Source organism: Coccinella septempunctata, chromosome 7 (assembly GCF_907165205.1).
Source record: "Coccinella septempunctata chromosome 7, icCocSept1.1, whole genome shotgun sequence".
Lineage (NCBI taxonomy): Eukaryota > Metazoa > Arthropoda > Insecta > Coleoptera > Coccinellidae > Coccinella > Coccinella septempunctata.
The window spans coordinates 22,117,333-22,130,595 of record NC_058195.1 but is presented as its reverse complement, the minus strand read 5'-3'; positions in this window follow the sequence as shown (position 1 = coordinate 22,130,595).

The window sequence follows — 13,263 nt, the reverse complement described above, 5'->3', positions numbered from 1 at the left end:
TGATATCATCGCTAACGTATTAAGTGTGCTAATAAATAGATGCTTCAGTCAGGGAATCTTTCCACGTGAATTGAAAACAACGAGGATAGTACCGATTCATAAGAAGGGGGATAGAATGAATTGCGGGAATTACAGACCTATTTCAATTATACCGGCAATGGGAAAAATAATGGAAACCCTAATAAAGGTCAGGCTGTGTGGATATTTCGAATCTCAGTCGATCATCTCTAAACATCAGCATGGCTACCAAAGGAGGAAGTCAACTATTACACTTATGATGGAAGTCGTCGATTATATTATGGATGCATTTGAAAATTTTGAGGAGGCCCTTTTGGTGTGTGTTGACCTCAGTAAGGCTTTCGACACAGTCGACCACGAGAGTCTTTTGAGAAAGTTGGAATGGTATGGTGTTAGAGGCCCTATTTTGAAGCTGCTTGAGTCCTATCTGGAAGATCGTTACCAGATTGTCGATTTCCGCGGTGAAAAGTCTACAAGGAGAAAATTGAAATCGGGAGTACCGCAGGGTTCTGTGCTGGGTCCCATTTTGTTCGTTGTGTTCGTCAATGACCTTTTGAAGGAGAACAGGCATGGTGAAGTGAAAATGTTTGCGGACGACACAACTCTAATGACTAAATCCAAAAATAGACAGGAGTTGGTTGCAAAATCTAGAGAGTCGTTAAATTGCACAAAACAGTGGTTTCGAAGTAACCATATGGCGGTAAATTAGAGCAAAACTCAAAGTATAATACTTACAATGAAAAAATCAATATAACTCCAATCTTTGAATCTGCTGGGTTTCACTCTGGATACAGGATTGAGTTGGTCAGGACACGTCGATAAACTATGTAGTAGATTGTCTTCATCTATCTATGCCATACGACGGATAAAATCGATCTTGGGCTCAAGGGAGGCAATTCTCACTTATTATGCCGAATTCCATAGTGTGGCCACTTATGGCATAATCCTGTGGGGGGCTTCTCCTGGAATGCATAGAGTCTTTCTTAAACAAAAACGAGCATTAAGATCAATCGCTGGAATTCCAAATACTCAAAGTTGCAGAAGTGTATTTAGGGATTATGGAATATTAACTCTGCCAAGTCATTTTATGTTGGAAGCCTTGTGCATTGTACATCTACGAAGAGAAGAATTTTTGAAGCATGGCGACGTCCATGGATATTCTACCAGAAATGCACACAAATATGAGGTCCCAAAATGTAGATTGAGGAAAACCCAAGAATCTGTCGAATTTGTAGGACTCAAACTGTTCAATAAATTACCTGAAATAATAAAAAAATTGAAATATAATGAATTCAGAAATGAAGTCAAACATTTTTTCAGGCAAAATGTTTTTTATAGTGTGGAAGAGTACTTACGCTTTGAATACGTTGGTTAGTTCTAAATAAATTGTATAATTCGTAAATTATGTGTCAATTGTTGATCTAGATTTGTTATGTTAGGTGATATGTCTTATAGGTGTAATTTTAGATGACTTACCTTGTGATATGTGTTATAGATTTAATTTTAGATGACTTACCTTGTATGAGCTGAAGGTTTCTTTGTACAATATACAATATACAATATTCAGGGATTGACTTCCCACAAGGTGAATGAATGGGACTTGTTTCTCATGGAAAACAAAATGCATGATGCTATCTGTGTGACGGAGCATTGGTTCTCGCCGGAGATAGCTGACTCTTGCTCCTCAGGTGGATGGCACGTAGCTTCCATTTTCTCCAGAACGAAAAAATCGCGTGGTGGTTCCATGATTTTGAGTAGAAACCATGACTACGAAGTACTGGGGAATATTGTGAGTTTGTCAGTGGAATTTGACTGTGAAATAGCTGCAATAAAAACACAGAAATTAACCCTAATATCAATTTATCGCTCAACTAATAGTGATTTCGGGAATTTTTTGGAAATACTTGAAAATGTTTTGAACTTGGTGGATATTCATGATGATCTTGCTATTGCAGGTGATTTTAATGTGTTTTTCAGCATGTATGGGAATGATACACTGGATAGGAATGCTGTAGCACTGGTGGAGGTTCTTGAGTCTTATGGCCTAAAACAGACTATTTTTGAGCCCACAAGAATGGATAAATGTATAGATAATATATTTGTAAGGAACACAGAATTGTGCAGTTTTTTCCCCAAAATTCTGAGAGTGCGAGAGCGACCTATTGCTCTACAATATTAGACCCCCTAAAATGACCTATTTGCTCTTCTGCCTGAAAATCAGGAAGTTCAACTACTGTCTTAGGATATGGAGTGTATAATACTCACTTTGTCGATTCCACCAAACTAAACAGTTGATGATTCAATAGAGAATTGCACTCCAGAGAGCAGTTCAAATTGAACTGGAAAATGAAAAATGGAAAAACAATATTCGATTTTTCTTCAAACAACGTCCGATATTTGAAAGTTCATCATGAAAATATAGGTTTTCGAATATGCTGAATCTATAACAAGTACTCCTGAAAGCCTATCTCTCTCCGTTCAGATTTTCATCTTGAAAATGTCATTTTGCAAAAGTTGCAAATTTCAATCTGCAATATCTCTTGTTATATTCGTCTGATCCAATTGGGATTTCCGGTTTCGTAATCAGCATTGATCAGGCTCCCGTGCCAGCTCAACAACTTAATATCGAAAATCTCGATTTTTTGGGTCAAAAAGGAGCAAGGGCTTAGACCCCCATAAAATGACCTATTTGCTCCTTTGCATAAAAATCAGGGTGTCCTACTACTGTCTTAGGATATGGAGTGTATAAAACTCACTTTTTTGATTCAACCGAACCTAACAGTTGATGATTCAATAGAGAATTGCACTCCAGAGAGCAGTTCAAAGTGATCTGGAAAATGAAAAATGGAAAAACAATGAATTCGGTTTTTTTTTTAAACAAAGTCAGATATTTGAAGGCTTGGTATGAAAATGAAGGTTTTCAAATACGCTGAATCTATTGCGAGCATTCTCAAAAGCCTATCTCTCACCGTTCATATTTTCATTTTGGAAATGTCATTTTTCAAAAGTTGAAAATTTCAATCTGCAATATCTCTTGTTATATTCGTTTGATCCAATTAGGATTTCCGGTTTCGTAATCAGCATTGATAAGGCTTCCATTTCAGCTCGAAAACTAAATATCGAAAATCTCGATTTTTTGGGTCAAAAATGAGCAAGGGCTTAGACCCCCCTAAAATGACCTATTTGCTCCTCTGCATAAAAATCAGGGTGTCCTAATACTGTCTTAGGATATGGAGTGTATAATACTTACTTTGTTGATTCCACCAAAGTAAACAGTTGATGATTCAATAGAGAATTGCACTCCAGAGAGCAGTTCAAAGTGAACTGGAAAATGAAAAATGAAAAAACGATAAATTCGATTTTTCTTTGAAAAACGTCGGATATTTGAAAGTTCATCATGAAAATATAGGTTTTCGAATATGCTGAATCTATAGCAAGTATTCCTGAAAGCCTATCTCTCTCCGTTCAGATTTTCATCTTGAAAATGGCATTTTTCAAAAGTTGCAAATTTCAATCTGCAATATCTCTTGTTATATTCGTCTGATCCAATTGGGATTTCCGGTTTCGTAATCAGATTTGATCAGGCTCCCGTTCCAGCTCAACAACTAAATATCGATAATCTCGATTTTTTGGGTCAAAAAGGAGCAAGGGCTTAGACCCCCATAAAATGACCTATTTGCTCCTCTGCATAAAAATCAGGGTGTCCTACTACTGTCTTAGGATATGGAGTGTATAAAACTCACTTTTTTGATTCAACCGAACCTAACAGTTGATGATTCAATAGAGAATTGCACTCCAGAGAGCAGTTCAAAGTGATCTGGAAAATGAAAAATGGAAAAACAATAAATTCGATTTTTTTTCAAACGAAGTCAGATATTTGAAAGTTTGATATGAAAGTATAGGTTTTCAAATAAGCTGAATCCATTGCGAGCATTCTCAAAAGCCTATCTCTCACCGTTCATATTTTCATTTTGGAAATGTCATTTTTCAAAAGTTGAAAATTTCAATCTGCAATATCTCTTGTTATATTCGTTTGATCCAATTAGGATTTCCGGTTTCGTAATCAGCATTGATAAGGCTTCCATTCCAGCTCGAAAACTAAATATCGAAAATCTCGATTTTTTGGGTCAAAAATGAGCAAGTGCTTAGACCCCCCTAAAATGACCTATTTGCTCCTCTGCATAAAAATCAGGGTGTCCTACTACTGTCTTAGGATATGGAGTGTATAAAACTCACTTTTTCGATTCAACCGAACCTAACAGTTGATGATTCAATAGAGAATTGCACTCCAGAGAGCAGTTCGAAGTGATCTGGAAAATGAAAAATGGAAAAACAATGAATTCGGTTTTTTTTTTTGAACAAAGTCAGATATTTGAAGGCTTGGTATGAAAATGAAGGTTTTCGAATACGCTGAATCTATTGCGAGCATTTCCGAAAGCCTATCTCCCACCGTTCAGATTTTCATTTTGAAAATGTCATTTTTCAAAAGTTGCAAATTTCAATCTGCAATATCTCTTGTTATATTCGTCTGATCCAATTGGGATTTCCGGTTTCGTAATCAGCATTGATCAGGCTTCCATTCCAGCTCAAAAACTTAATATCGAAAATTTCGATTTTTTGGGTCAAAAATGACCAAGGGCTTAGACCCCCCCTAAAATGACCTATTTGCTCCTCTGCATACAAATCAGGGTGTCCTACTACTGTTTTAGGATATGGAGTGTATAATACTTACTTTTTTGATTCAACCAAACCTAACAGTTGATGATTCTATAGAGAATTGCACTCCAGAGAGCAGTCCAAAGTGAACTGGAAAATTGAAAATCGAAAATCAATAAATTCGATTTTTTCTTAAACGAAGTCAGATATTTGCAGGTTTGGTATGAAAATAAAGGTTTTCGAATACGCTGAATCTATTGCGAGCATTTCCGAAAGCCTATCTCCCACCGTTCAGATTTTCATTTTGAAAATGTCATTTTTCAAAAGTTGCAAATTTCAATCTGCAATATCTCTTGTTATATTCGTCTGATCCAATTGGGATTTCCGGTTTCGTAATCAGCATTGATTAGCCTTTCATTCCAGCTCAAAAACTAAATATCGAAAATCTCGATTTTTTGGGTCAAAAATGAGCAAGGGGTTAGACCCCCCTAAAATGACCCCTTTGCATAAAAATCAGGGTGTCCTACTACTGTCTTAGGATATGGAGTGTATGAAACTCACTTTTTGGATTCAACCGAACCTAACAGTTGATGATTCAATAGAGAATTGCACTCTAGAGAGCACTCCAAAGTGAACTGGAAAATGAGAAATTGAAAAACAATAAATTCGATTTTTTTTAAACGAAGTCAGATATTTGAAAGTTTATCATGAAAATACAGGTTTTAAAATAAGCTGAATCCATTGCGAGCATTCTGGAAAGCCTATCTCTCACCGATCAGATTTTCATTTTGAAAATGTCATTTTTCAACAGTTGAAAATTTCAATCTGCAATATCTCTTGTATATTCGTCTGATCCAATTGGGATTTCCGGTTTCGTAATCAGCATTGATAAGGCTTCCATTCCAGCTCAAAAACTAAATATCGAAAATCTCGATTTTTTGGGTCAAAAATGAGCAAGGGGTTAGACCCCCCTAAAATGACCCCTTTGCATAAAAATCAGGGTGTCCTACTACTGTCTTTGGATATGGAGTGTATAATACTTACTTTGTTGATTCAACCAAACCTAACTGTTGATGATTCTATAGAGAATTGCACTCCAGAGAGCAGTTCAAAGTGAACTGGAAAATTGAAAATGGAAAAACAATAAATTCGATTTTTTTTTAAACGAAGCCAGATATTTGAAGGTTTGGTATGAAAATAAAGGTTTTCAAATACGCCGAATCTATTGCGAGCATTCCCGAAAGCCTTTATCCCACCGATCAGATTTTCATTTTGGAAATGTCATTTTTCAAAAGTTGCAAATTTCAATCTGCAATATCTCTTGTTATATTCGTCTGAACCAATTGGGATTTCCGGTTTCGTAATCAGCGTTGATGAGGCTTCCGTTCCAGTGCAAAAACTAAAAATCGAAAATCTCGATTTTTTGGGTCAAAAATGAGCAAAGGGTTAGACCCCCCTAAAATGACTTATTTGCTTTTCTGCCTGAAAATCAGGAAGTTCAACTACTGTCTTAGGATATGGAGTGTATAATACTTACTTTGTTGATTCCACCAAACTAAACAGTTGATGATTCAATAGAGAATTGCACTCCAGAGAGCAGTTCAAATTGAACTGGAAAATGAAAAATGGAAAAACAATAAATTCGATTTTTCTTTGAAAAACGTCGGATATTTGAAAGTTCATCATGAAAATATAGGTTTCCGAATATGCTGAATCTATAGCAAGTATTCCCGGAAGCCTATCTCCCACTGTTCAGATTTTCATTTTGGAAAAGTCATTTTTCAAAAAATGCAAATTTCAATCTGCAATATCTCTTGTTATATTCGTCTGATCCAATTGGGATTTCCGGATTCGTAATCAGCATTGATCAGGCTTCCATTCCAGCTCAAAAACTAAATATCGAAAATCTCGATTTTTTGGGTCAAAAATGAGCAAGGGCTTAGACCCCCCTAAAATGACCTATTTGCTCCTCTGCATACAAATCAGGGTGTCCTACTACTGTTTTAGGATATGGAGTGTATAATACTAACTTTTTGGTTCAACCAAACCTAACAGTTGATGATTCTATAGAGAATTGCACTCCAGAGAGCAGTCCAAAGTGAACTGGAAAATTGAAAATCGAAAATCAATAAATTCGATTTTTTCTTGAACGAAGTCAGATAATTGCAGGTTTGGTATGAAAATGAAGGTTTTCGAATACGCTGAATCTATTGCGAGCATTCCCGAAAGCCTATCTCCCACCGTTCAGATTTTCATTTTGAAAATGTCATTTTTCAAAAGTTGCAAATTTCAATCTGCAATATCTCTTGTTATATTCGTCTGATCCAATTGGGATTTCCGGTTTCGTAATCAGCATTGATAAGCCTTCCATTCCAGCTCAAAAACTAAATATCGAAAATCTCGATTTTTTGGGTCAAAAATGAGCAAGGGAGACCCCCCTAAAATGACCTATTTGCTCCTCTGCATAAAAATCAGGGTGTCCTACTACTGTCTTAGGATATGGAGTGTATGGTTCTTACTTTTTTGATTCAACCAAACCTAACAGTTGATGATTCTATAGAGAATTGCACTCCAGAGAGCAGTTCAAAGTGAACTGGAAAATTGAAAATCGAAAATCAATAAATTCGATTTTTTTTTAAACAAAGTCAGATATTTGAAAGTTTATCATGAAAATATAGGTCTTCAAATAAGCTCAATCCATTGCGAGCATTCTGGAAAGCCTATCTCTCACCGATCAGATTTTCATTCTGGAAATGTCATTTTTCAACAGTTGAAAATTTCAATCTGCAATATCTCTTGTATATTCATCTGATCCAATTGGGATTTCCGGTTTCGTAATCAGCATTGATAAGGCTTCCATTCCAGCTCAAAAACTAAATATCGAAAATCTCGATTTTTTGGGTCAAAAATGAGCAAGGGGTTAGACCCCCCTAAAATGACCCCTTTGCATAAAAATCAGGGTGTCCTACTACTGTCTTAGGATATGGAGTGTATGGAACTCACTTTTTCGATTCAACCGAACCTAACAGTTGATGATTCAATAGAGAATTGCACTCTAGAGAGCACTCCAAAGGGAACTGGAAAATGAAAAATTGAAAAACAATAAATTCGATTTTTTTTTAAACAAAGTCAGATATTTGAAAGTTTATATATAATACCTAAATGTCGAAAATCTCGATTTTTTGGGTCAAGTCAGATATTTGAAGGTTTGATATGAGAATAAAGGTTCTCAAATACGCTGAATCTATTGCGAGCATTCCCGAAAGCCTATCTCCCACCGTTCAGATTTTCATTTTGGAAATGTCATTTTTCAAAGGTTGCAAATTTCAATCTGCAATATCTCTTGTTATATTCGTCTGATCCAATTGGGATTTCCGGTCCCGTAATCAGCGTTGATGAGGCTTCCATTCCAGCGCAAAAACTAAAAATCGAAAATCTCGATTTTTTGGTTCAAAAATGAGCCCTGGTTAGACCCCCTAAAATGACCTATTTGCTCTTCTGCCTGAAAATCAGGAAGTTCAACTACTGTCTTAGGATATGGAGTGTATAAAACTTACTTTGTTGATTCCACCAAACTAAACAGTTGATGATTCAATAGAGAATTGCACTCCAGAGAGCAGTTCAAATTGAACTGGAAAATGAAAAATGGAAAAACAATATTCGATTTTTCTTCAAACAACGTCCGATATTTGAAAGTTCATGATGAAAATATAAGTTTTCGAATGTGCTGAATCTATAACAAGTACTCCTGAAAGCCTATCTCTCTCCGTTCAGATTTTCATCTTGAAAATGTCATTTTGCAAAAGTTGCAAATTTCATATCACACTTTGCCGAATTGACTACTGAAATCTCAATTCCTATCTGAACTATCGAACTGAAATTGAACATGTGCATCTCAATTCGAAAACTATGTGCAGTTTCAAGATTTGGTTCGAATCGATCCAATAGTTCCTTAGGAATTGAAATGATATTTTGCCGAATCGACTACTGAAATCTTCATTCCTATCAGAACTATCGATCTGAAATTCAACATGTGCATCTCAATTCGAAAACTATGTGCAGTTTCAAGATTTGGGTCGAATTGGTTCAACAGTTTTTGAGGAATTGATATCACACTTTGCCGAATAGACCACTGAAATCTCAATTCCTATCTGCACTATCGAACTGAAATTCAACAAGTGCATCTCAATTCGAAAACTATGTGCAGTTTCAAGATTCGGTTCGAATTGATCCAACAGTTTTCGAGGAATTGATATCACACTTTGCCGAATTGACCACTGAAATCTCAATTCCTATCTGAACTATCGAACTGAAATTCAACATGTGCATCTCAATTCAAAAACTATGTGCAGTTTCAAGATTTGGTTCGAATCGATCCAATAGTACCTTAGGAATTGAAATGATATTTTGCCGAATCGACTACTGAAATCTTCATTCCTATCAGAACTATCGATCTGAAATTCAACATGTGCATCTCAATTCGAAAACTATGTGCAGTTTCAAGATTCGGTTCGAATTGATCTAACAGTTTTCAAGGAATTGATATCACACTTTGCCGAATTGACCACTGAAATCTCAATTCCTATCTGCACTATCGAACTGAAATTCAACATGTGCATCTCAATTCGAAAACTATGTGCAGTTTCAAGATTTGGTTCGAATTGATCCAACAGTTTTCAAGGAATTGATATCACACTTTGCCGAATTGACCACTGAAATCTCAATTCCTATCTGAACTATCGAACTGAAATTCAACATGTGCATCTCAATCCGAAAACTATGTGCAGTTTCACGATTTGGTTCGAATTGATCCAATAGTTCCTTAGGAATTGAAATGATATTTTGTCGAATCGACTTCTGAAATCTTAATTCCTATTAGAACTATCGATCTGAAATTCAACATGTGCATCTCATTTCGAAAACTGTGCAGTTTCAAGATTTGGTTCGAATTGATTCAACAGTTTTTGAGGAATTGATATCACACTTTGCCGAATAGACCACTGAAATCTCAATTCCTATCTGCACTATCGAACTGAAATTCAACATGTGCATCTCAATTCGAAAACTGTGTGCAGTTTCAAGATTCGGTTCGAATTGATCCAACAGTTTTCGAGGAATTGATATTCACACTTTGCCGAATTGACCACTGAAATCTCAATTCCTATCTGAACTATCGAACTGAAATTCAACATGTGCATCTCAATTCGAAAACTATGTGCAGTTTCAAGATTTGGTTCGAATCGATCCAATAGTACCTTAGGAATTGAAATGATATTTTGCCGAATCGACTACTGAAATCTTCATTCCTATCAGAACTATCGATCTGAAATTCAACATGTGCATCTCAATTCGAAAACTATGTGCAGTTTCAAGATTTGGTTCGAATCGATCCAATAGTTCCTTAGGAATTGAAATGATATTTTGCCGAATCGACTACTGAAATCTTCATTCCTATCAGAACTATCGATCTGAAATTCAACATGTGCATCTCAATTCGAAAACTATGTGCAGTTTCAAGATTTGAGTCGAATCGATCCAATAGTTCCTTAGGAATTGAAATGATATTTTGCCGAATCGACTACTGAAATCTTCATTCCTATCAGAACTATCGATCTGAAATTCAACATGTGCATCTCAATTCGAAAACTATGTGCAGTTTCAAGATTTGGTTCGAATCGATCCAATAGTTCCTTAGGAATTGAAATGATATTTTGCCGAATAGACCACTGAAATCTCAATTCCTATCTGCACTATCGAAATGAAATTCAACATGTGCATCTCAATTCGAAAACTATGTGCAGTTTCAAGATTTGAGTCGAATCGATCCAATAGTTCCTTAGGAATTGAAATGATATTTTGCCGAATCGACTACTGAAATCTTCATTCCTATCAGAACTATCGATCTGAAATTCAACATGTGCATCTCAATTCGAAAACTATGTGAAGTTTCAAGATTTGGTTCGAATCGATCCAATAGTTCCTTAGGAATTGAAATGATATTTTGCCGAATCGACTACTGAAATCTTCATTCCTATCAGAACTATCGATCTGAAATTCAACATGTGCATCTCAATTCGAAAACTATGTGCAGTTTCAAGATTTGAGTCGAATCGATCCAATAGTTCCTTAGGAATTGAAATGATATTTTGCCGAATCGACTACTGAAATCTTCATTCCTATCAGAACTATCGATCTGAAATTCAACATGTGCATCTCAATTCAAAAACTATGTGCAGTTTCAAGATTTGGGTCGAATTGGTTCAACAGTATTTGAGGAATTGATATCACACATTGCCGAATTGACCACTGAAATCTCAATTCCTATCTGAACTATCGAACTGAAATTCAACATGTGCATCTCAATTCGAAAACTATGTGCAGTTTCAAGATTTGGTTCGAATCGATCCAATAGTACCTTAGGAATTGAAATGATATTTTGCCGAATCGACTACTGAAATCTTCATTCCTAACAGAACTATCGATCTGAAATTCAACATGTGCATCTCAATTCGAAAACTATGTGCAGTTTCAAGATTTGAGTCGAATCGATCCAATAGTTCCTTAGGAATTGAAATGATATTTTGTCGATTCGACCACTGAAATCTCAATTCCTATCTGAACTATCGAACTGAAATTCAACATGTGCATCTCAATTCGAAAACTGTGTAAAATTTCAAGATTTGGTTGGAATTGATCCAACAGTTTTCGAGGAATTGATATCACACTTTGCCGAATTGACTACTGAAATCTCAATTCCTATCTGAACTATCGAACTGAAATTGAACATGTGCATCTCAATTCGAAAACTATGTGCAGTTTCAAGATTTGGTTCGAATCGATCGAATAGTTCCTTAGGAATTGAAATGATATTTTGCCGAATCGACTACTGAAATCTTCATTCCTATCAGAACTATCGATCTGAAATTCAACATGTGCATCACAATTCGAAAACTATGTGCAGTTTCAAGATTTGGGTCGAATTGGTTCAACAATTTTTGAGGAATTGATATCACACTTTGCCGAAAAGACCACTGAAATCTCAATTCCTATCTGCACTATCGAACTGAAATTCAACAAGTGCATCTCAATTCGAAAACTATGTGCAGTTTCAAGATTCGGTTCGAATTGATCCAACAGTTTTCGAGGAATTGATATAAAACTTTGCCGAATTGACCACTGAAATCTCAATTCCTATCTGAACTATCGAACTGAAATTCAACATGTGCATCTCAATTCGAAAACTATGTGCAGTTTCAAGATTTGGTTCGAATCGATCCAATAGTACCTTAGGAATTGAAATGATATTTTGCCGAATCGACTACTGAAATCTTCATTCCTATCAGAACTATCGATCTGAAATTCAACATGTGCAGTCGATTCGACAAAATATCATTTCAATTCCTAAGGAACTATTGGATCAATTCGAACCAAATCTTGAAACTGCACATAGTTTTCTGAGGAATTGATATCACACTTTGCCGAATAGACCACTGAAATCTCAATTCATATCTGCACTATCGAACTGAAATTCAACATGTGCATCTCAATTCGAAAACTATGTGCTGTTTCAAGATTTGGTTCGAATTGATCCAATAGTATTCAAGGAATAGTTATCACACTTTGCCGAATTGACCACTGAAATCTCAATTCCTATCTGAACTATCGAACTGAAATTCAACATGGGCATCTCAATCAGAAAACTATGTGCAGTTTCAAGATTTGGTTCGAATTGATCCAATAGTTCCTTAGGAATTGAAATGATATTTTGTCGAATCGACTGCACATGTTGAATTTCAGATCGATAGTTCTGATAGGAATGAAGATTTCAGTAGTCGATTCGGCAAAATATCATTTCAATTCCTAAGGTACTATTGGATCGATTCGAACCAAATCTTGAAACTGCACATAGTTTTCGAATTGAGATGCACATGTTGAATTTCAGTTCGATAGTTCAGATAGGAATTGAGATTTCAGTGGTCAATTCGGCAAAGTTTTATATCAATTCCTCAAAAATTGTTGAACCAATTCGACCCAAATCTTGAAACTGCACATAGTTTTCGAATTGTGATGCACATGTTGAATTTCAGATCGATAGTTCTGCTAGGAATGAAGATTTCAGTAGTCGATTCGGCAAAATATCATTTCAATTCCTAAGGAACTATTCGATCGATTCGAACCAAATCTTGAAACTGCACATAGTTTTCGAATTGAGATGCACATGTTCAATTTCAGTTCGATAGTTCAGATAGGAATTGAGATTTCAGTAGTCAATTCGGCAAAGTGTGATATCAATTCCTCGAAAACTGTTGGATCAATTCCAACCAAATCTTGAAATTTTACACAGTTTTCGAATTGAGATGCACATGTTGAATTTCAGTTCGATAGTTCAGATAGGAATTGAGATTTCAGTGGTCGAATCGACAAAATATCATTTCAATTCCTAAGGAACTATTGGATCGATTCGACTCAAATCTTGAAACTGCACATAGTTTTCGAATTGAGATGCACATGTTGAATTTCAGATCGATAGTTCTGTTAGGAATGAAGATTTCAGTAGTCGATTCGGCAAAATATCATTTCAATTCCTAA